This window comes from Gobius niger (assembly GCF_951799975.1).
Source record: "Gobius niger genome assembly, chromosome: 24".
Classification (NCBI taxonomy): domain Eukaryota; kingdom Metazoa; phylum Chordata; class Actinopteri; order Gobiiformes; family Gobiidae; genus Gobius; species Gobius niger.
This window is the reverse complement of record NC_136875.1, coordinates 5,560,872-5,583,341: the sequence shown is the minus strand read 5'-3', so window position 1 is coordinate 5,583,341 and position 22,470 is coordinate 5,560,872.

Sequence of the window (22,470 nt, the reverse complement as noted above, 5' to 3'; positions counted from 1 at the left end):
ACATAACATAGATGCACTGGTTTTACTAAATGATTTCTGCTCTTTCACTCAAATAAATAATATTATGCTACAGCAAGTCATTGAAAGTCTTTAATAATCATTTTTATATATAACGCACTTTTCATTCAGGGAATCTCAGAGTGCTACAAGAAAACACTCACATTTAAAAACATCAACAATTATAAGCTTCCTTAAAATGTTTTCATTTTAGCTTTAATAGAGTCCAGGTTTGGCATTTCTCTCAGCTCTTCAAAGCCTCGGTGCAGCAGAGCAGAAGGCTCTGTCCTCCATGGTTCGGTGCTTGGTGGTAGGAACATGAGGGTGGAGGCTGCTGGATGACCTGAGGGTGCGGGTGCAGGGTTTCCGTGATATGAGTTCCTGCAGGTATTGTGGAGCGAGACCAGTAATGCATTTATGGGTGAGCAGCAGGATTTTGTAATCGATCTGGGCAGAAACCGGGAGCCAGTGCAGTGAAAACAGAACGGATGTGATGTGGTCGTATTTCCTGGCTCACACAAGTGTTCTAGCTGCACTGTTCTGTATATGGAGCCTTTGCACTGCTAAAAGTGGATTCTAAGCAAGTAAAAAATGTCTTACTTTAAAAAATAAGTTATTATTTTTTCTCTAAAAAGTAATATCTTGTGTAGCAAAGTTTTCTTGAGAAAAAAAATCTAATTTTAGGAAATAAAATCTAGCCATTTCTTGTTCATATTTGCTAAAAAACATGCTAATTTTTCTTGTAACAAGAAAGTAAGACTTTTTGAATCTTCTTCAGCTTTAGACAAAGAATATTTTTTCTTATTTTAGGAAAAACTAAGATCACAACAAGTCTTAATGTAAGAACTGATTCTCACAGATAATACATTCCATTCTTTAAAGTGGGCGGCTCGGTGGCACAGCAGTTAGAGCCTCAGCTTCACAGCTCAAAGGTCCCAGGTTCGATTCCCACCAGGGACGGGGCCTTTCTGTGTGGAGCATGTTCTCCCTGTGTCTGTGTACGTTTCCCCAGCACTAAGAACATGTACAATAGGTGAATCCTCCAGCCAGGTGATTCTGACCATCAGCCTGGCTCCACATCATGGAGATAGTATTTATTAAGAACATTTTGCTAACAAATTGTGTAATTTAGAACATTTTACTTAAATCAAGCAACATTTAAGTAAAATACCTCAATTTCTCACTAAATAGGAATGTTTTCCTTAAATTATTCCATTTTCTGAAGACATTTTGCTTAATTCTAGTCATTTATTTGCTTAAATTTAGTGTTTCTTTCTTGTTTTATGATGAGAAAAATATTCTAGAAATAAGAATTCTTAGCAAGAAAAAAAAATGCTGACCCCATTGGGAGAATTTTTTCCTTAAAACAAGACAAAACGTCTTATTTTAAGATTTTTTTCCTTCTTTTTAGAAGGGCACTTTTTGCAGTGTGGATCTCTTTGGCAGGGAGCCCAATAAAAAATCCTTTACAGTAGTCTAAGTAACGGTTAGAAGAGGCCTCAAGTCCAAGTTAAGTCTCAAGTCACAAACAGAAAAGTCTATAGGATCTATCTCACCTGAATGGAGATCAGTTTGGAGACTTGAGCTGGCCCTGGTGACGTCTCCAGGGAGTCTCTGTTCAATTTCAGTTTCCATGCAGTTTTTTAAAAGACCCAACTTACCCTTTACGATGCTGATTTTATGGCGTTTTGTTCCTCACGAGCTGTAGATTTTCAGGAAGTAACCACGATTTATTCATTCACAAATATCGACATATATTTGTATCCACGTGTACTCGCTAACGCACAAACGCTACAAAACTTGAGGACCGTTTGCTCAAAATGAGGTTTTCATTCCACGCCTGCAGCTTCTCCACTTTAGCAGCTCCTACAGACGCCACACTTCACCGTCTTTTCTTTTTAAATATCTAATTCCTAACTCATTCCTTTGAGCCCTAAAGATCATTTCTTCCCTTATTCACCGGCAGTGTCTCGTCTTAACTCTTCATCTCCTAAAATTCGTTTTTGGCTCTCGTGGGGTTGGATACAAATCTCGGGGGGCCCCTAAAATGTGTTAATAATGAGAAAGCCACAGTTAATGACCTGAAATCAGCGGGCCATACTTTCATAATGCGCCTGGCTTCATTCAGTTTAAATGAAGGCCTTTGGGCGACGCAAACGACTGAACAGTGAACTCCCACGTGTCTGCATTTGTAGCCGCGACTTCTCCGGTCACATGGATTCACCGCCGTTGGACAGTCTCCTGTACTTCTCACTGTGGATGGAGCTTAACTCTTCAAAGCAGAAAGTGGCTTACACTAAATCGCTCTAATGTGGCTGGTGACATATTCGGCTCCACTTTGCATTTTTGAACAGGGCCTGATGCCTCTTTGAAGGGGCGGTCCTTTGATGGGGGAGTTGTAAAGCAGCGCTCACGTTGCAAAAAAAACCTAAAGGGATTTGGCTCCACTGTGCTAAAGACACCGGCATTAAAACAAACTGGAGGTAGTGCTTAACTTCAGGAACATGGTAATAGGGTGGAAGCATATAGTATGAGCACTGGGTGAGGGAAACATAACTTACATCGCAGAGCTGTTCCTGACCCTAACCCAAACCCCAACCCTAACCATGGCCATAACCCAAACCCAAACCCTAACCCTAGCCATAACCCTAACCATAACCCCAACCATAACCCTAGCCATAACCCAAACCCTAACCCATAACCCTAACCCAAACCCTAACCCTAACCCTAACCATAGCCATAACCCTAACCCAAACCCTAGCCATAACCCTAACCATAACCCTAAACCTAGCCATTACCCAAACCCTAGCCATAACCCTAACCATAACCCTAAACCTAGCCATAACCCAAACCCTAACCATAGCCATAACCCTAACACTAGCCATAACCCTAACCCTAAACCTAGCCAAAACCCTAACCCTAACCATAACCCTAGCCATAACCATAACCCCAACCATAACCCTAGCCACAACCCAAACCCTAACCCTAACCATAACCCAAACCCCAACCATAGCCATAACCCTAACCCAAACCCTAACCCTAAACCTAGCCATAACCCAAACCCTAACCCTAACCATTACCCAAACCCCAACCATAGCCATAACCCTAACCCAAACCCTAACCCTAAACCTAGCCATAACCCAAACCCTAACCATAGCCATAACCCTAACCCTAGCCATAACCCTAACCCTAAACCTAGCCAAAACCCTAACCCTAACCATGACCCTAGTCCTAAACCTAACCCGAACAAAACCCCAACCCTAACCCTAGCCATAACCCCAACCCCGACCATGACCTAGCGATAACCCTAACCCTAACCAAACCATAACCCTAACCCTTGCCCCAAACCTAATTCGAACCCTAACCTTAACCCCGAACCCTAACCCTAACCCGAACAGGTTCACAAGCCCCGCTTTGCACTTAACCCTTGGATGCACAACCTACCAACCCCTACACTCTTCCACGAGTGGGATCAAAAATGACCCCAATTAAATCAATGCGTTTTTGCAATAAACTGGGTTTTTGTCTTGAAAATCTTGAAAACAAACAGTTGTTATTGTTTTTTAGTACAAAGTTTGCGGGTGTGTGTGCATGTGTGTTTGTGGGGGCTTCTGTTAGCATTACAGTATTGCTAGCTACTGTACAGGTACTCGTCATATAAATAGAATATCATGAAAAAGTGCATTAACTTCTGTAATTCAATTTAAAATGTGCAACTAATATATGATGCAGACTCATTACATTACATTTAAGGTAAACAACTTACTTAGTTCTGCTTTAAGTCCCAAGACAATTATTCTAAATGACAAACGTTGAAATTGCAATTTCGATAAAATTTCAATCAATTGCCCAGCCCTATCAACTGCCATCCTGAATGGGAACAGAGAACAACCCGAAAATAAACCAAGAACTGTCCTGATTCCATTTCCCCCTTCCCGATCCGAGTTGCTGCCAATACAGAGGAAAGTCCGATGCCTCCCATAAATACTTTCTCTTTGATTATGACAGTGTTTTAGTGAGCAGGGATGGATACCACGGTGTGCACTTCAAACACATCCATTGTTAACTGCGAACATTAAAAATGCATCCCCACAGTGAGGCATTGTGCTTAAATATGTATAACATGAGCATTAACCTTGAGAAGTCACGGGCCCAAATAAAGTCTGTTTATACGGCAGAGAAGGCAGAGCTTGGTTTTGTGCCAGTTCAGAAGAGCTTTTACAACGGCAGAACCATCTCTTTGTGTCGCAATGAAACTGCACTTTCGTTTAGCCGCGGAAACGCTGAAAAATAAGGAAAATAAACATTTGTGATGGGCCTTAAGTGGAGATTTGGCAACATTCGGCTGAAATGTATTAACAAAATGCACCAATTGATGGGACTGGTTGGTTTGGAGTTCCTCTCAAGGCAAGACAGGGTCAATGTTGAGATACTTAGCTAGTTTTCTCCTTTAACATCTTAGTTATAGTAGGAATAAAAAGACGAAGCTTACCCTTTAAGGTGCTTGTTTCATGACGTTTTGTCGCTAGCGAGCCGGAGATATACACTGCCTTCCAAATTATTATGCAAATTGGATTTTTGTGTCAAAAAGGTAAAAAAAATAAACAATAATAATGAAACTCATGGATGGTGTCGTGTCTTGGGGCTCTATGAATCACTGACATTAATCTCAGAGACCTGGGATAATTAGTTTTCAGGTTAAGCCCAGTTAAAGGAAAAATCACTGGCTGCTATGGGCATAAAAGGAGAGAAACTCATGATGTGGACCCCCTCCTCCCCTGACCTCAACCCTATTGAGAACCTTTGGAGGCTCAACAAAAAAAACTTCTATGAGGGTGGGAGGCAGTTTTCATCCAAACAGCAGCTCTGGGAGGCTATTCTGACATCCTGCAAAGAAATCCAAGCAGAAACTGTCCAAAAACTCACAAGTTTAATGGATTTAAGAAATTTGAAGCTGCTCTCACAGAAGGGCTCCTTTGGTAAAATATAACTTGACCTGTTAATATTTTTTTGATTGAAATAGCTTTTGATTTTCAGTAAATATGACCACCACATTTAAATGATCCTCTACCAGTCAAAGACTTGAAAATTGACAAAGACTCTCATTTGAGTTGACAATTTAGAAAACCAGAGAAAAATGTCATTTGCATAATAATTTGGAACGCAGTGTATAAGAAGTAACAACAACATCGAGCTGCAACTGCCCTCTTCCCCACTCTTATGTATTCATTCACAAATATTGACTTATAATTTATATGAAAGCATAAAATGGCAGAAAACTTGCCATACATTCTATTGTATTTATATCAGTCTCACAGGTTGGAGGCAAATCACACTTAGAGAATCTTCGATCTTTTTTTCCCTCCAGAATCCACTTATTATATTCCAATTAAGCTCAGTGTTCATTTATGATTCAGTCCTCGTCATTTTCAAAGTGACGAGCCCCGCACTGACAGGTAATTATCCCCATCGCCTCTCTCTGTGATACTCTAAATCCCCACACGCCGAGGACCCTGAAGGCAGCGCTTCATCCTGACCTGGAAAAACATGCAAATTCATCAGGCCAATGGCGTCCTCTCCTTTAAACATATTGTGCTAAATGTTCCAGCGCCGGTATCCTTGTTCGTTGTATCTTGTTCTAAGCCGTGTGCGACCCCCGGCTCAGGGCCTCGTGAGTGGTGACCCCCTGGTGCAGCACGGGCTGCTGGTCCCTCTGCCCGTGGCCCATGCATCAGCTGGTGAGGCGCCTTGGCCACGTCAGCGCGCCGTAAATCTGGCTTTAACCCTCAGGCCTTCCTTAAAAAAGACGCACGCTCGGCCTCTTTTGGCCGTTTTCAGAGATCTTTAAGCCCTGGCCTCATCGCAGATACAGAGTATGGTTATTTTTGAATGCATTCAAAAACATGTAAAAGACTGTAACTGTGGCATAAATGATGAGTTTGTATAGATACAGACGGCATCTCTGGAATCGCCCATATATGGTCATTTTTGAAAACAGTTAAGGGGGGAAAAAATAATAATAATTAGAGAAAAAATGTATATTTTCTCTAATTATTCAAAAAACTACTGTAACAAATGCTGAATTATGGACATAGTTTCTACTAAATAATGATACAAAGACATGGGGAGGAGCAAAGTGGTTCAACAGCCCATAAATACATGAATAACGGAGAATGCTAACTTGATGCTACATGTTAGCATCGGGCTAATGCGGTTATGCGGTTAGCGGTTAGCTCGCGCTAGCTACAACTGCCGTTTTTTCACTTCTACTGAACAATCTGCTGTGAGAAAATATTCATATGGGCCTGATTTACACTTGACTTTATTTGTATGTGATAAATAAGTTGATGTTCCACCAGAAAATGGCCAAAAAGAGGGAAAATTGTGTTTCTCTAAAGATTCTATTTTCCCCCTCGGCGAAGCCACGCCCCCTTCTATGACGAGATGCCGTCTGTATCTATACAGGTCGTACCAGCCCAGAGAGGGCCTGGACGAGCAGCTGGGAAGATCATTTCTAAGAATCATCTCCTCAAAAGTAACTGAAATACAGTTTGATAAAAGTAACTCATCACTGGACAAAATAATTACTAAGCTACAAAAAATACTGCAAGAAAATTTTTGAGCTTCAGAACCAGGGTTTACTTTTAGCCTCTGACCCAGAGCTCAGTTACCGACACATCGGTGGCCGAGCCGGCAACAGAAGGCAACAGCTACAAGAACGCACTGCAGTAAAACAACTGATCTGACTTCTTTAAGCTGCAGACGATGAGCAAACAACGCAGCTACTAAACATACAGTCATACCAGAACATATCCAGGCTAATGCCAGCGTCTGTCGCCGTGTGTAAACTATGATAGATGAACCACAAGGTAAATAAACATCTCAGTGCGCTGGCTTCTGCAGCTTCTGCACCTCACGTCTGTCCCAGCTTTAGAGACGGGAACGCCGTTCTCACGGAGGAAATTAGTCATCGATTTGATTACTCGTTACTGAGATCTAAGGAGATACTAACGCCGTTATTCCCAACACTGTTGACGAGCCATAGAAAGGATTTTAACACAAGTTTTGGTGCAGTTGTGTTGAAGGGACTACAAGGAGTTTAAAAATGTAAAGAATGATGCATTTTCCTCCCCACATGTTCCAGCCATGTCCTAATGTGTAGAATGAGCTCAGACCTGTTCACCACGACTGCCTGTCATGCAAGAGCTTAATATAGAACCTGTAGTTACGCGTAAGACCTGAGGTGGCAGTAGTGAGTATAAAAATTGCTAACTTGCATCTAGTCTCTTTCAGATCTAATGACTGATGTTTCCTAAAGCCATTTGGTCTTCGAATAGATGGGAAAAAAGAGCACAGGATGAGCATTTTTCCCCACACAGTGCAAAATGCTATTTATTTATTCTTTTTTTTTTAAAGGAAAACTAAATATCAAATCAACTATTTATGCATAAACTGCATACATAGGTGTCTTATGGGGCTCTCTACATGTTCTAGTATTTTTTTTTTTTTTACATTTTAGTGCAAATTAGATATAATCTTCCTTTTGAGCCTAAAAGCGCCTGTGTGGCGCCCTCTCTACATTATCGAGTGCACTGCATTTGAATTTCGTGCCTGTCCATTAGTTCTGGCGTCTGTTGTAAAAGCAGCCAAGTCTCAAACACGGCTCCGTAGGGAGGTGGAATGTGTTCCCATTCGGAGACAGCTAATGCTACGAGCTAAAGCTACGCTCAATCCTGTTAAAACGAGACATATGCACAAATAAAGTCAATAAAACCACCATCTACATAAAGCGACGGTTTAAAAATGATCACACACTGAGCTGGGCTTGTTGATTTAGTAGTTTATTGCTCATGTTTCACCTACAATTGGCCGGAGCCGATCATTTAGCAACCGAGTAGGCTAACTAGCACAAGCTCGGATCGATCGTGTGAAAACGAGAAATATACACTAATAAAGCCAATAAAACAACATAAAGCAACATTTTAACAATGATCACACACTGAACTGGGCTTTTGTAGTTTATTGATCACGGTTAATCTACAATTAGCCAATCGACAAGCACCTCACACGCCGTAGGCTAATCAGCACTAGCTCAGATCGATCCTGTGAAAACAAGTATTATGCACTAATAACGTCAACAAAGGAGGCAACTACATAAAGCAGCCGATAAGATGATGACACACCGAGCTGGACTTGGTTTATTGCAGACTTTTCATCAACAATGAGCTGTAGACGATTGTAACAAGCTAACTGGGGTAGCCTAGACCACTGTTTACCGGCACAAATAATCGCCCTCTATTCAAGCGTATGGGCTGGATATGGGCTTAAACACTGGGGAGATCCTGGCGTAGACCATGGTGGTATAGTTAAAGATCCACAGGGCATGGCAGTAGCACAAAGAGGGACTAGTTAGACCCTAAACAGCAGCTCTTTTTCAGGCAAGAGCTCGCGGCTACGCTTCAGAACACACTTTGAGCCGACGCGCCTCCAGAGCGTCTAAGCAACGCCCCTTTTAGATACAATTCTCTAAGTTTTCTTGTGGGCGGAGTAAGGCTGGGCACTGGTGTTTGGAGAGCTTTAAGTTTTGACTTTAGAGGTTCAAACTTAAAGGCACCAACAATGAAGCGTCAAGCCTCCACAGTTCTCCTGGGCCTGTCAATCAAAGCCTCAAGCTACAACTTAAAAAAATTCCAGAGAACAAAACCCAGTGTGGTTCAAAAGATGTCACTCTTCTCTGTATTTTTAGAAACAGTAAGAGTCTTTGGAGCTCGTTTCCGGCGCCCGTTAAGTCCTCGCCAAACTGCATGTTCCGTCTCCAAAGCAGTCCTCGCAATCTAGCAGAAGCGACTCCTCCTTCGGTGTCACTTTTTTTTTTTTCCCTTTTCCTTTTTAGCCCATGCCGCGTTCCCTCTCCGTTCCGACTCTCCGCGCTGTAGTTATCACAATCGAATCCCCGCGGCTCACACTCCAGACTCCCCCGTGATGCTTGTGAGTTTCCACGGGACATTTTCAGAGGAAGCGGCGAGCTGCGAATGTAGTCGTTAAAGTGAAGCGCTGGAGTAATATTCACACTGTTATCAGAACGAAGGAATCAGTGATGTAACCGGCCGAGAGAAGAGTGTACGGGACAAAAAACTGCACGTCAAAATGACAAAAGGAAGCCTGGGAGCAGCACAAAGGCACCAATCAGGGTTTGGTTTCAAAACTGGCTAAACTGTAGTGTTCAAAAGGACGGCTATTATTTCATTAAAAGCTGGTTTCTGCCGCTTGGAGACGTTCTCTCTTGTTCAGGACAATGCTTCACTGAATGGAAGTTGATAGAGGAGTTGCTTAAAAGGACGAGGAGGAAGAGATTAGGAGAGAGACTGCGGCTCCTGGTGCCCGTCCGGTACGACCTACATGTAACACATTAAGCTCTAGGCTGTGCTGATTCTGTCAGTCACACCCCGGATCAGGAGTGAGGAAGTGCGGGCTCAGATGGGGGTAGTGCCACGCGGACCGGTAATTGTTAGATCTGGGTTGGGCTTGGGCAGAAGAAGCTGGGATGGGTTAGATGTTAAAGCCCTGAAGTGAAGGCGACTTAGGGAGAAGGAGGATGCTGGACACGGAGATGGTGTCTGTATGAACACATGGGTCGGTGTGAGAGATTCCACGTGAGGTTCGTGTTATAATCGACTATTGGTTTTGCTGATTGTAATGATGTAATGTTGGAATGACAGATCCCTCCAGGATTTCCTGATTGCTACTATCAATGCAAAATCAAGCAAACTCCGCAAAATCAGTGCGGGATTTAAATGAGATAAACCAACAACAATCAGATCTGATGCATTTACATTCTCTTGAGAAATTGGAGAGTCCAAAGGTTCTACATGTGCCGGTGCAGATTTGGGATTTTTAGAGCGACTGAATTGTCTCCACCCTCTCTTCAGTCAGGCCCAGAACCAGGAGGAGAATGACTGACCTCCATATTTGGACTTGGTAGGCGAGTGGATACAGCACAGGTGCATCAAAGGTCTGGTTCACTTTTATTGTTTTCTGAAGTCATAACGGAAATTAAAATACAAAGAACACAAACTGTGCTTTAACTTCTAATAAAAATGTGCGGTTGGGGAGAATGGAGAGACAGTTCAGTGAGTAGAGCTGGGACTGGATAAGTGCAGCGCTTTAACCACTCTGACAGCAGCACACTTACTCTACAAGCTAAACTGACATTTATTTCATGGATAACTTTTGTGGTTGTTTATTATTCCATCCATCCATTTTCTTCCACTTTATCCGGGGCCGGGTCGCGGGGGCAGCAGTCTCAGCAGAGATGCCCAACTTCCCGATCCACACACACCTCCTCCAGCTGTTCTGGGGGGACCCCGAGGCGACACCAGGCCAGCTCGGAGACATAGTCCCACCACCGTGTCCTGGGTCTTCCACGAGGCCTTGTCCCACTAGGACATGCCTGGAACACCTCCCGCGGGAGGCGACCAGGAGGCATCCGGAACAGATGCCCAAGCCACCTCAGCTGCTCCTTTCGACGTGAAGGAGCAGCGACTCTACTCCGAGCTCCTCCCGGGTAACTGAGCTCCTCACCCGATCTCGGAGGGTGCGCCCAGCCACCCTGCGAAAGAAACTCATTCCGGCCGCTTGTATTCGCGATCTCGTGCTTTCGGTCATGACCCAAATCTCATGACCATAGGTGAGGGTGGGAACGTAGATCGATCGGTAAATCGAGAGCTTTGACCCCGACTCAGCTCCCTCTTCACCACATTTATTTATTTTTCTTTCTTTTTTTTATTTTTTATAATAAATGCTTTTAGTGTTTTTATTATATCTTTTAATCTTTGTCTTTTTGACATGATTTTAGCCTCTTTGCTGTATTTTCCTGGTTAGTTTATGCACATGTCAAAGTAGTCAGATTACATAAATAATCTATATCAGATGATGCTGTTTGCATGTCTGGGGAACTCCCGAAATCAGACGAGGATCAGACTTTTGGAGTCCATGTAAACGCAGCCACGGTTAATGAGTGGAACAAACAGACAAACACTCGTCATCTGCTCTGTTCCTCAGTGCCTTGTTCCTCAGTGCCTTGTTCCTCAGCTGTGTGGCTTACAGCGACAGGTGCCTGTTTGCTCCAAGTGCTCTGTTTCATAGATCATACAACCTTTTAAAATCAAATCAAATTCACTTTATTTATCCGTTAGGAACTTCATTTCCAGGAGAAGTGCCAGTACGGGCCCGATGAAAACAGTACATCCACAGACATACAACAACATACAGCAATAATAAATACATTAAAAAAACAATATAATGGGCCTTTGATAGACCAACAATGCCTTTTCTTCTTCCCCTGGGGCTCTTTGGTTAAAATTGCAACTTGTCATCGCAACTTTCTGCAAAGACCGCAACAATCACAAGTACCTTGAATCTTGATTTATTCACAATCACGAAAACATTAGTTGTTTAGGTGTACATTTTCTCTCTTGGTTTCTCAGGGCAACAATCCAGAAAGCAGAACGAACCCACTCCTAATGTTGCCAAGTCCTATCGCTAAAATCAGCCTTAAAATGAAGCTAAAGGTATTCTCTTTCTCTCACCTGTGTCCAGGGGCGGACTGGGACTGAAAAACAGCCCTGGACTCTGACCAGCCTGGCCCAAATTAACGTAATTGTGACTTCCACAAATACATATTTTAACCTCTTACCCCCCGCCTTAACATTAACAAGTGCATTTTCCCCAGTTCGGCTTTTTTTATTATTATTTTTTTGATCGGTATCATCAGCAAAAAGAACGGGAAAGGTGGTCGTAGAAACAGAAGCAAAATCATTAACATAAATAATAAATAATAATGGTCCCAAAATTGAGCCTTGTGGTGCACCATACTCCACGGAATTCCTTTTAGATTCATGTTTTTTTCATACTGGGCTTTACCCAAATCTAAAAGCTTCTCGACTGGAGATCAACAATGTAACGCCTCATTTGAAAGCTAAGACCCACAAAAGTGACGGAAACCTTTCGTCGCGTCGCCACATTTTTGTCATATTTTTGTTGTTTTTTGAGCTATTTTTTCTATCATTTTTGTTGTGTTTTCTGACTTTTCATCCCCTTTTTCTCGCTATTTTGACGCTTTTCTTTTTAGCTTTTAGATTTGGGTAAAGCTCGGTTGAGGCGGGACTGGTGGCCCTAGAGCCAGTGGCCCTTCTATGCTCTTCCCCTGCCTGTGTCTCATCGACAGTTTAAGGTGGTGGAACGTAGAGTAATTGTCGATGTAGAGTCTTTTGAAGAGTCCTTTCTACATCCACGACAGCCACAAACTGCACACGCATCTTGAACATGTTGCCTTCTCTCGCTCGAGCGGTTTCATTCACACGCCGCTTCAGGAGGAGCTTCTGCCGCAGCCCAATTCACAGAGAATCTGTTTTTGTGTGGTCTGTTCGCTGAGCGTGAAGCCCATGGTGCGCATTCGAAACCGCTCATTTACAAAACTGCACGATAACTCCTAAATGGTCTCGTCTGTATTTACAGCCAACAACCCAGCAATGGTTTGAGCTTTAGAGTGAAATTAAAACCTGTGCTAAACGAGTGTAAACCACAGCACAGCAAATGGAATGAGAGTGAAAAGCAAATGGATACAGTGAAAGATCATGACGGTCCATGAGCCGGGCAGGGCCGCACACTGCAGGTCGTAATCATCGCAATTACCGTGACTATATGGGACAATGTTGCACGTAATTACGGCTCTCCTGGAAGATCAGCTGAGAGAATGTTCTGGTGTTTGGAGTCGGGCCCATCATCGGAACGGCCAACGCGACGGAGCCACGTCACTGCCTACATAACCTGCTACACATGTCTAACGTTCACATAGATATCGGTCCCTAGGACATATCACAGCTGCGCCCCTCTGTTTCACATGGAATATGGATGAGTTGCAGATTTACATGTGGCTTAATCCTTGGTTTAGAGTCCTAGTATCGTCTACTCAAAATACACAAGTGAATACAATGTACAATACGATCAAGGTGAGCAGAATAGGTTTGCGTTATTGTTGGTGTGGCCCTCTGGCTCAATTCAAACAGAACAGATAGATAGATAGATAGATAGATAGATAGATAGATAGATAGATAGATAGATAGATAGATAGATAGATAGATAGATAGATAGATAGATAGATAGATAGATAGATAGATAGATTTGTTTTTGTTCACTGGCACTTTGTCCATTGTATGCAACTGTAAGTTTCTGGAAACTGGACTTTTAATAATCCACCCACAGATGTGCGGAGTACAGAGGTGAGCAGCAGGCTCGAAACAGAGCCACTTTCACCTGTGCAGAGCAGAAGGAGAATTTCCGAGACAGAATGTTGGCTTGTGCATAGGGCTGGGTACCATTAAACGGTACCTACTTGGTACCGACCGAAAAGCTCCGGTAGGGGGCGGTATCGAAAAACTTTCGGTGCTAATTTTCTGTACTTTTTCTCTCCAAACGTCAATAAATGATCCGCAGTGAGTCTAAAAATGCCTGAACTCATGAGCAGCTTCAGCACAAATGCAGAAGCAAAGCTGTAACTTACTCACACTTCAGTCATTATCAGAGATGGCAGAGCCGCGGTCTGAGCCAGGACTAAACCAGGACTCAACCAGGACTAAACCAGGACTAAACCAGGACTGAACCAGGACTTACAGTAAACTGGTTAAAAACCAGGACTAAACCTGGACTGAATAAGAAACTAGACTCTTAGACAAATAGAAAAGCAGTGACAACAAGAAACACATGGGCTTTACCTTTAGCTTTAGCTTACGCGCTGTTGTTTACAACTCCAGCTGCACCAAATGGCTGCACAAAGATTGTCTCTGGAAAAGGTGAGCGCTCACTCTGCGTTAGCCATGTTTGGAACAGTTATGGTGCATTTTCAGTGACAGAGTGAGCGCTCACAGTGTAACAGATCTGTGACGTGTGAGGAGCTTTCACTGTCGAACAGCTCAGTGAGTTTAGAAAAGTTTATCTTCAGTAAACGGTCCTGATGTGGATCTGGTCTGTTCCTGCAGCTCAGGAGGTAATAATGTCCTTTCTCTCTTTTTATCACGGCTTTAGTGGGAATTCTGCTGAAGTTCCAGGTGACGCTGCTGCTCCTGTTTTCTGACGTGCCGTGTTTGGACTTCCTCCTGAACGATACTTTTCCTATGCACATTATTTTAACTCAATTAAAATAACACAGGTATTGGAAAAAGTACCGTTAAGGCACCGGTACCGAAAAGCAGGTATCGTTAAAGTAGTGGCATCGGAAAAAAAACGAACGATACCCAGCCCTGCTTGTGCATACAACGTCCAGCACTGACGGTACATGTCCTCGTCACCCGTTAAACGCTCAGTTATGATGTGACCGAGGTACTTGAAAACATCACACACCTGCGAGATGTTCCCCGAGAGCTCCTCCTTTGTCCGACAGATCATAATTACACAAAGCCAATGGGTCTGAACCAGGACTAAACTAAATCAAGACCAAGTCCAAACCATTGACTGAATCAGGACTAAAGCTCAGCAAAGCCAGTTCCTTATAATCTAACACACATCACTTTTGTCTACAGTTCTTTTAAAAACTGTCCATGCCGCTTTACTTTATAATATTCCTCAGACAAATGCAAACATGGCGGCCTTTGCTCATACTTTTTGCCGGTGAATCCTGAACACTCCAAGCGCTCAGGTGTCCAGCGGTCTCTTAATAATGCACAGTATGCCTTTCATAAAACCGGGGGCGCCTTTATTGAACGCTGGGGACGGAAGCTCACAATATTAAAGTCAAACTGCGGACGCCATCTTTGTTTTTCCATCTCTCCTGGCCTGCGTGAACTTATTACCTCCTCCGCCTGTGGTTTGCAGTCCTGTGTAGCGTCGGGGCTGCCGTCTCTGTGCTCACACTTCAGAATCCTCAAACACCGAGGAGCCCTGAGCCGCTGTCGGCCAAAGCTCTGAGGAGAACGCAGGCTGGCTTTGAAGGAAACACTTCAGAGACGGATGTTTGGGCTGGAACAATCGTTTGCACCAGAAACCCGATGTCTGGAGTTGTCAGATTATAAATTAAATGTATGTAAACACTACACACTTTGATATGTTTTAGTAGATGTGAGTGTAATCGCCTGTGGAAGTTACCCAGGCATTAAACCCAACCGGGCCGCTCCCGGTTTAAGATGCTTTTCTGAGCAGATGTGTCGAAAAAACTTTGGACATGCTTTCATTTTCTCACAACGATCAGCAACAGTTTAATTTAGTCTTACAGTCATGAACAGGTCATTGAGGACAAATGCATTTTGGTTTGGACATTGTTTTATGAAGGGGGCGCTGCAGACACATCTTTATATGGGAACTTCCCAAACAGTTTCATATTTTAAAGTCTAAATTGTTCAAACAAGTTCATATTTGACCTATTTTTTTTTGTTATTGTTTCAGTTTGCACATTAGAGAGATATTTTTTAATGACTTTGCACAAACTCGTGAAGTCCTCAAGTCCGTTCTCCGAGTCTGCACCCGCAAGTCCGTACCCCGGAGTTCACAAGTACGGAGTCTGCAGTCTGATGCTGCGTCCGAAACGAGCAGATTGCTAAGAGCTCTAACGCCAAACCGGATGTGCGTCAGCGTCCGCCATGACAAGATGCTTCCGAATCGGGCTGTCAGTTAGGAAGTAGTTAGGAAAAGGAGCCTCGATGCTAACTATCATAGCCACTTTAGCATAGGGACCTCTGATGCTAATTAACTAACTGATTAGGAGCTATGTGCCATCCCATAAGCCACTGCGCCAAACCCCCCCACCCCCACCCTCGAGTGATTCATGCGCAACCACTGTTGATTGACAGGAGCACATTTAATAATAAAAATAACAATAATTAAAAATTAAGATTCTGCACAAGCCAAACTTGATAAAAGTGATAAATCCATGTTGTCGTCCCCACAGCTCAGTCACATGTCAGTGTTAAATAGGAAACTCAGGAAATGGATTAAATGCTTTTGTTTTCATTTAGTAGAAACTTAAGCCACATGGATCATTTGCTGCTGTAGCTTTAAGAAACAGCTGCTGAAATAAAATAAGACTAAAGGGAAATGTTTGGATCATTTGGATTTATTTTTCTCCTTAAATGTCTTTGTTTGGACACTATGTTGTTGTTGGACACTAGGGGGCGACATGCACTTTTGTTTGGCCTGCACTCCACCAATAACTTTAAAGAAGAAGAAAAACAGCTGTTGGTGATGTCACTTCCCTTTCCCCTGTTTAAGGATGGACGGATTGTTGAAAATGCTGCTGAAGCTCTAGTTCACAAACTGCACAGATCTAACAGTCGACCCCATGAAAGGTTAAGTTGTTAGTTGCTAGTGTTAGTGCTTAGAGGCTACAAATTGATGGTTTCAGACGCAGCCCCAGAATTGAGAGAGCAGAGCAGCTCACATGCTGCAGGCTCCGCCCCTCTCTCCCACTCTCGAGAGCGTCTGAAGAGGAAAGCTTCACTGCAGCAGGAAGGAAAAAGACGGGCAGAAGAGACACGTAGTCTTCCTCATTGATATAGAGTTGATCCATTTTGCCTCATCAGAGTGGGAATTCAAACATCCTCAAGCCTCAGCATATAATCATTCTTTCTTTGCGTTAAAAAAAAGGCGTGGAAGCGAGAGTAGTTCAGCCCGAGGTCGGCCACATTCACACCACATGTTAGTCTCGCCAACCAGACTCCGCTTCTTTACAGAAGAGGGTCTGGCAACACTCCATTTCGCGCTTTCAAGGGAAATGACGCAGCGATATGGAGCCTACCGACCAATCAGAGCAGCTCCCTGAACGGGCGTCACGTTGTTGCGCCTTTGTTTTGTAGTTTTTCAACACAAGCAACCACTTCACGTAATGCTCCAGTTTGCTTGTATTCTTAGGTTTTTCTGACATAAACGACAGAAGTCATTTACTGAACTCTGTGTGGCAGGAGCGCCATTGTTAATGTCCCAATGATACAACTTTCTTGTTTCTGTTTCTGTCGTCACATCCTCTATGTTCTCATTGGCTGCGCTTCGGTTGTCCCACGTTAGTTCTGCCTCAAGCAGAAGCTTTTCTACGACAGGGTCGCCAGACTAGTCTCCTGTTTATTAATTAATAAACATCGGAGATTAGTCTGGATGCCAGGCTAACCACATGTGTCACCACGAGACCACCTGTTTCAGCCGCACTCGGAGTGGCTGTTTAGCCCGGCCTAAAGTGCCGCAGCTGGACTCTCACTCACCCACAAGTGCCACTTTAGGTTGACCTAAGTGACTAAAAGGGCTGCCAAAAACAACACTGCTCGGAACTCGTGTTAGGGAGGGGGTTATTGGTGACGGACAGAAACCTGGAGTTCAAATCATCAGATGTGATTATTGACTATCTGATTTCCCCAGTGATCTGATTTTGTGCCATGTTTGATGGGAACAATTATGTTGAGTTAGAGATTATAAACAACACATATTTATTAGTTCTTGATCATTGCCGTCATGAGACTTCACATTGCGATAACAAGTGGTGGCGGGAACCTGTCGACACACATTTGAAATGGCAACATACACCCGTCTCCCGTCGGCCGAATGTCACGACTGGGCCGCTCTGGTTCACTTTTTCTGTGATGTTGAGATGATAATTGTCATTTTGAGATTTATGAATGTAGCGTATTTCGCAGTGTTAATTTCGTCAACTAAAATATTTAGTCTCAATTTTAGTCAAAGTGATATTTTTGACGACTAAAATAGGACTAAAACTAAATTAAAAGTTTTTCATGAGACTAAAACTGTGACTAAAATGTCCAGATATTTTAGTCGACTAAAATAAGACTAAATAAAAATTAAAAGGAGCGACTAAAATCATCCAAACTTCTATTGAGCGTCTGAAAGAGCCTCAGATCATGTAAATTCTCTGCCAAAGGATCAGCTCTGAGCTTTGTTCATGTGGAGCAGCTCCATTAAGTCGAGGACCTTGATTAAATATGATTGTAGTGAATATTATAAATATAAGTCGACTAAATTAGTCTTCATTTTAGTCGACTAAATTGACATGCAATTTTAGTCGACTAAAACTAGACTAAAAGTTAAAAGTTTTTTTTGACTAAATCTTGACTAAAATTAAAATACATTTTAGTCAAAAGACTAAGACTAAAACTAAAATAAAACATGTTGTCAAAATCAACACTGGTATTCCGAATTCATGGTCCGTTTTTTCTCTCTTTGTGGCTCCGTTACCCTGGATCAGAACTGGAGAAGGATCCCGCGCTCGCTTCCTCTGAACACGAGTCATTTTCACTTTTATTTCATTTATTCCTTAAAGGTCACAGCCCACTCCTCTGGTCCGTCTGTTGCTCCTGACACTTGTAGAAACTGTCGGTCTGCATCAGCCGCTCATGTGACGTCTTTAACACCTTTAATACCTTTCACACAATGGATGGACTGGCTCTTGGGCCAAAGTATTGTGTCCAATCCAATTGAAAGAAACTGACACGCCCTCCTCATTACGACCACTTTGGGCCTGAGACAGGGATCATACTTTGTGCATTAAGGCAGCTGTGGTCCAGAAGTGTCTCACCATCAGAGAACTCAAGATAGTCTCAGCCTCTAAAGCAATGCAACTAATGGGGACTTACAGAAGCTTTGGTATTGTTACAACTTAGTTTCCTTGTCAACAACAGACCTGGAGTAGCTTCACTTCCACCCCAACCAGAGGTCCTGCCCTCAAAAGGAACCACAGCACCATTGTATTCTTAGCATGCGATTAGCTAAAAGTTGTGGTTTGTATCTTGTTTTGAATCGGTGTAATTCCCCCGGCTGCCAGCAGGAGGGCAGCCGTGTTAGAGTCATGTGGGAGTGCAGCAGGAAAAGGGTTAAGGTTAGGTTCAGGAGAAGGTGAGGGTTAAGGTTTGGTTCAGAAGAAGGTGAGGGTTAAGGTTAGGTTTAGGAGAAGGTGAGGGTTAAGGTTTGGTTTAGGAGAAGGTGAGGGTTAAGGTTTGGTTTAGGAGAAGGTGAGGGTTAAGGTTTGGTTTAGGAGAAGGTGAGAGTTAAGGTTTGGTTCAGAAGAAGGTGAGGGTTAAGGTTTGGTTCAGAAGAAGGTGAGGGTTAAGGTTAGGTTCAGGAGAAGGTGAGAGTTAAGGTTTGGTTCAGAAGAAGGTGAGGGTTAAGGTTAGGTTTAGGAGAAGGTGAGGGTTAAGGTTAGGTTCAGGAGAAGGTGAGGGTTAAGGTTTGGTTCAGAAGAAGGTGAGGGTTAAGGTTTGGTTTAGGAGAAGGTGAGGGTTAAGGTTTGGTTTAGGAGAAGGTGAGGGTTAAGGTTTGGTTTAGGAGAAGGTGAGAGTTAAGGTTTGGTTCAGAAGAAGGTGAGGGTTAAGGTTAGGTTTAGGAGAAGGTGAGGGTTAAGGTTAGGTTTAGGAGAAGGTGAGGGTTAAGGTTAGGTTTAGGAGAAGGTGAGGGTTAAGGTTTGGTTTAGGAGAAGGTGAGGGTTAAGGTTAGGTTTAGGAGAAGGTGAGAGTTAAGGTTTGGTTTAGGAGAAGGTGAGGGTTAAGGTTTGGTTCAGAAGAAGGTGAGGGGGTAAGGTTTGGTTCAGAAGAAGGTGAGGGTTAAGGTTAGGTTTAGGAGAAGGTGAGGGTTAAGGTTAGGTTTAGGAGAAGGTGAGAGTTAAGGTTTGGTTTAGGAGAAGGTGATGGATATGCTGAAACTCAAATCTGTAGTAAAAACATAATATATGGAAATAATTATTACAATTACAAAAAGAAAAATATTTGAAAATCATGTATCAATCAAAAAAAATGTTTTATTTACTCTCATTCTAAAAAAAAAAAATTGCTGTAAAGTCATGTTTGTCCCAGTTCCACTGAGTCGTGGTGGGTCATGGCACCATGACAGATGTGGACAGGACTTTGGTAGATCTACTTTTACTTTGGAGAAAATAGTTACTATAGTAACTGTTGAAGAAATGAACCTCATGAGCTTCTTCTGTAACATCTGTCCACATCAGTCCTGCTGCACCATGACTCAGAGGAACTGGGACAAACATGACCTACAGCAGATACAAATGGTTAGGGTTTGCTTGGGTTTTCTTTTTTAGAATGAGAGTAAATAATAAAAACTAATGTTTTGATTACATACATGATTTTCAAATATTTCTCTTTTTGTAATCGTAATAATCATTTTCAATATATTATGTTTTGACTACACATTTGAGTTTCAGAAATGATATGACTCTTAGATGCAGCAGAAGCCCGAAGTCCTGTCCAAAGTTCTGTCTGAAGTTCTGTCTAAAGCAGAAGCTCCATGACTTCCTTCTTCACTTCTCAGTCTGTGACTGAAGAGCAATGAGGCCTCAGCCTTTTTACTGGAAACAAAGAGCTCACTGTATTTAGCGTCATGTTACTGTCACTCATGGTGTCTGACCTAAAGTCTCACTCTGAAGAAAGTCAACTCACATATACACTGAGAAGGTTGGAAGGGCGCCCCCTTGTGTCACCTTGCATCCAAATGCCCGGAACATGACAGCGGGTCAAAAAGACCCGCGAAGGCGACACGAGGGATAAACCCCACTTCTATGGCCGTTATACAAACGTATAGGTGGATCCCTGGGCTGTAGATAGCGAGCCTGACTTAAATGATAAATGTGAAATACCAATGCTGAGCCAAGCAGGTTTATCAAGCCACAGTTCTGCATCTGTGACTGAAGTGAACAGCATTGACAGGAGTCCCGCCCACATCCTCAGCGCGTTCACAGTCAAATCGGGGTTATTTTTAGGCACGACAAAAACAAATCGCTCAAACTCCAGGGCTGTAAACAAACGGCTGATTTATGCCGGCATTTAATTCTCGGTTGGAGCTGAAAACAACTGACGAGGCAGAAGTCCACTCCCACACGTAGCAGTGTGCTCTGCGTTTGGATACGACAGCTGTTTAGTCGTGCTGATAAATGCAGGATTAAGATGTTTATAGCTTGTTTTCAATTGAAATATCCAAATGGTGGAGCAAATTTAAGACAAACTCTCTCACAATCAGTTGGTATTTAATAAGACCTTAATAAGACGGTCTTCCGTAGTCTTGGCTCGTCCGCAGAGGGACTCCCATCAGCCCTGGGTCTCTATGGGCTGTCCGTCCATGGGAGTGGATCTCTCCTTCTGTGGTTCTCCTTGAGGTTTCTTTTTTCTCCCACTGGGTTTTTGAGTTTTCTTCAGCTGTCGGGCGGTTTAAGGACGGGGGACGCCTTTCACAACCTGCTGCCGACGCTTTGTCTGCCTGAACTTTACCTTGTCCTGTTTCTTTGTTTTGTTTCATTGTCTTTATGTCTGTGCAGCCCTGAAGCAACTCCTGTGGGGATATTGGGCTATACAAACTATTGATTGATTGATTGGTTTAGCTAGTTGGTTGATTGGTTGGTTGGTTGATTGGTTGATTGGTTGATTGGTTGGTTGGTTGGGTGGGTGGTTGATTGGTTGGTTGGTTGGTTGGTTGTTTGGTTGGTTGTTTGGTTGGTTGGTTGGTTGGTTGGTTGGTTGTTTGGTTGGTTGGTTGGTTGGTTGGTTGGTTGGTTGGTTGGTTGGTTGGTTGGTTGTTTGGTTGGTTGTTTGGTTGGTTGGTTGTTTGGTTGGTTGGTTGGTTGGTTGGTTGGTTGGTTGGTTGGTTGGGTGGTTGATTGGTTGGTTGGTTGATTGGTTGTTTGGTTGGTTGGTTGTTTGGTTGGTTGGTTGATTGGGTGGTTGATTGGTTGGTTGGTTGATTGGTTGGTTGATTGGTTGATTGAGTTAATTCTATGAAATGTTCCCTATGCCTAAGTCAGGTCTTCCGTATCCTGTCTCTTGTCTAAAAAAATAAAAAATAGTTCAAGGAAACATCACTGACAGTGAGATACTGATCCGAAGTGACTCGCTACGTGTTAAAAACATTACGTTTAGGGATGTCCCGATCCGATCACGTGATCGGAAATCCCCCCGCGCTACATTCAGGAGGTGAATTGAAGCACTTGTTGTCACTCCTGGTTGTCTTAAACCTTTAGTCAAACACACTCACTCTGTACACGGTCCCGGTTTGCAGGCTGGGAAATGTGGTCACCCTATATCTACTTATTAAAGAGACTGTAATCAGGTTAGCATGGCACATTTAGCTTTTGTCCAAATACACTGTGTTATTTAACTGTTTGGCCACATTACTGCTGTGTTTTTTTCTGTGCTGCCAGACAGTTTTTTACATTACAGTGCATTAAAAATGTATTGCCCAAGTTTTGTTTTCATTGCCAATCAACAAACACATTTAATAAAGAATGGGATTTTAGACCAGCCTCTCTGTGTAAAACTATACACTGTAAAGACTAATAGTCTTGCTTACTTGAGAAAAACAGACTTAGTGGAGTTACTCTCTATATCCAAAACCATGAATGAAAACAAGTTGAACAATATAGTTTTTTTCTTAATTTTTAAAACAATGTATTAGGTATCGGATCGGGACTCGGTATCGGGCAATTCTCAA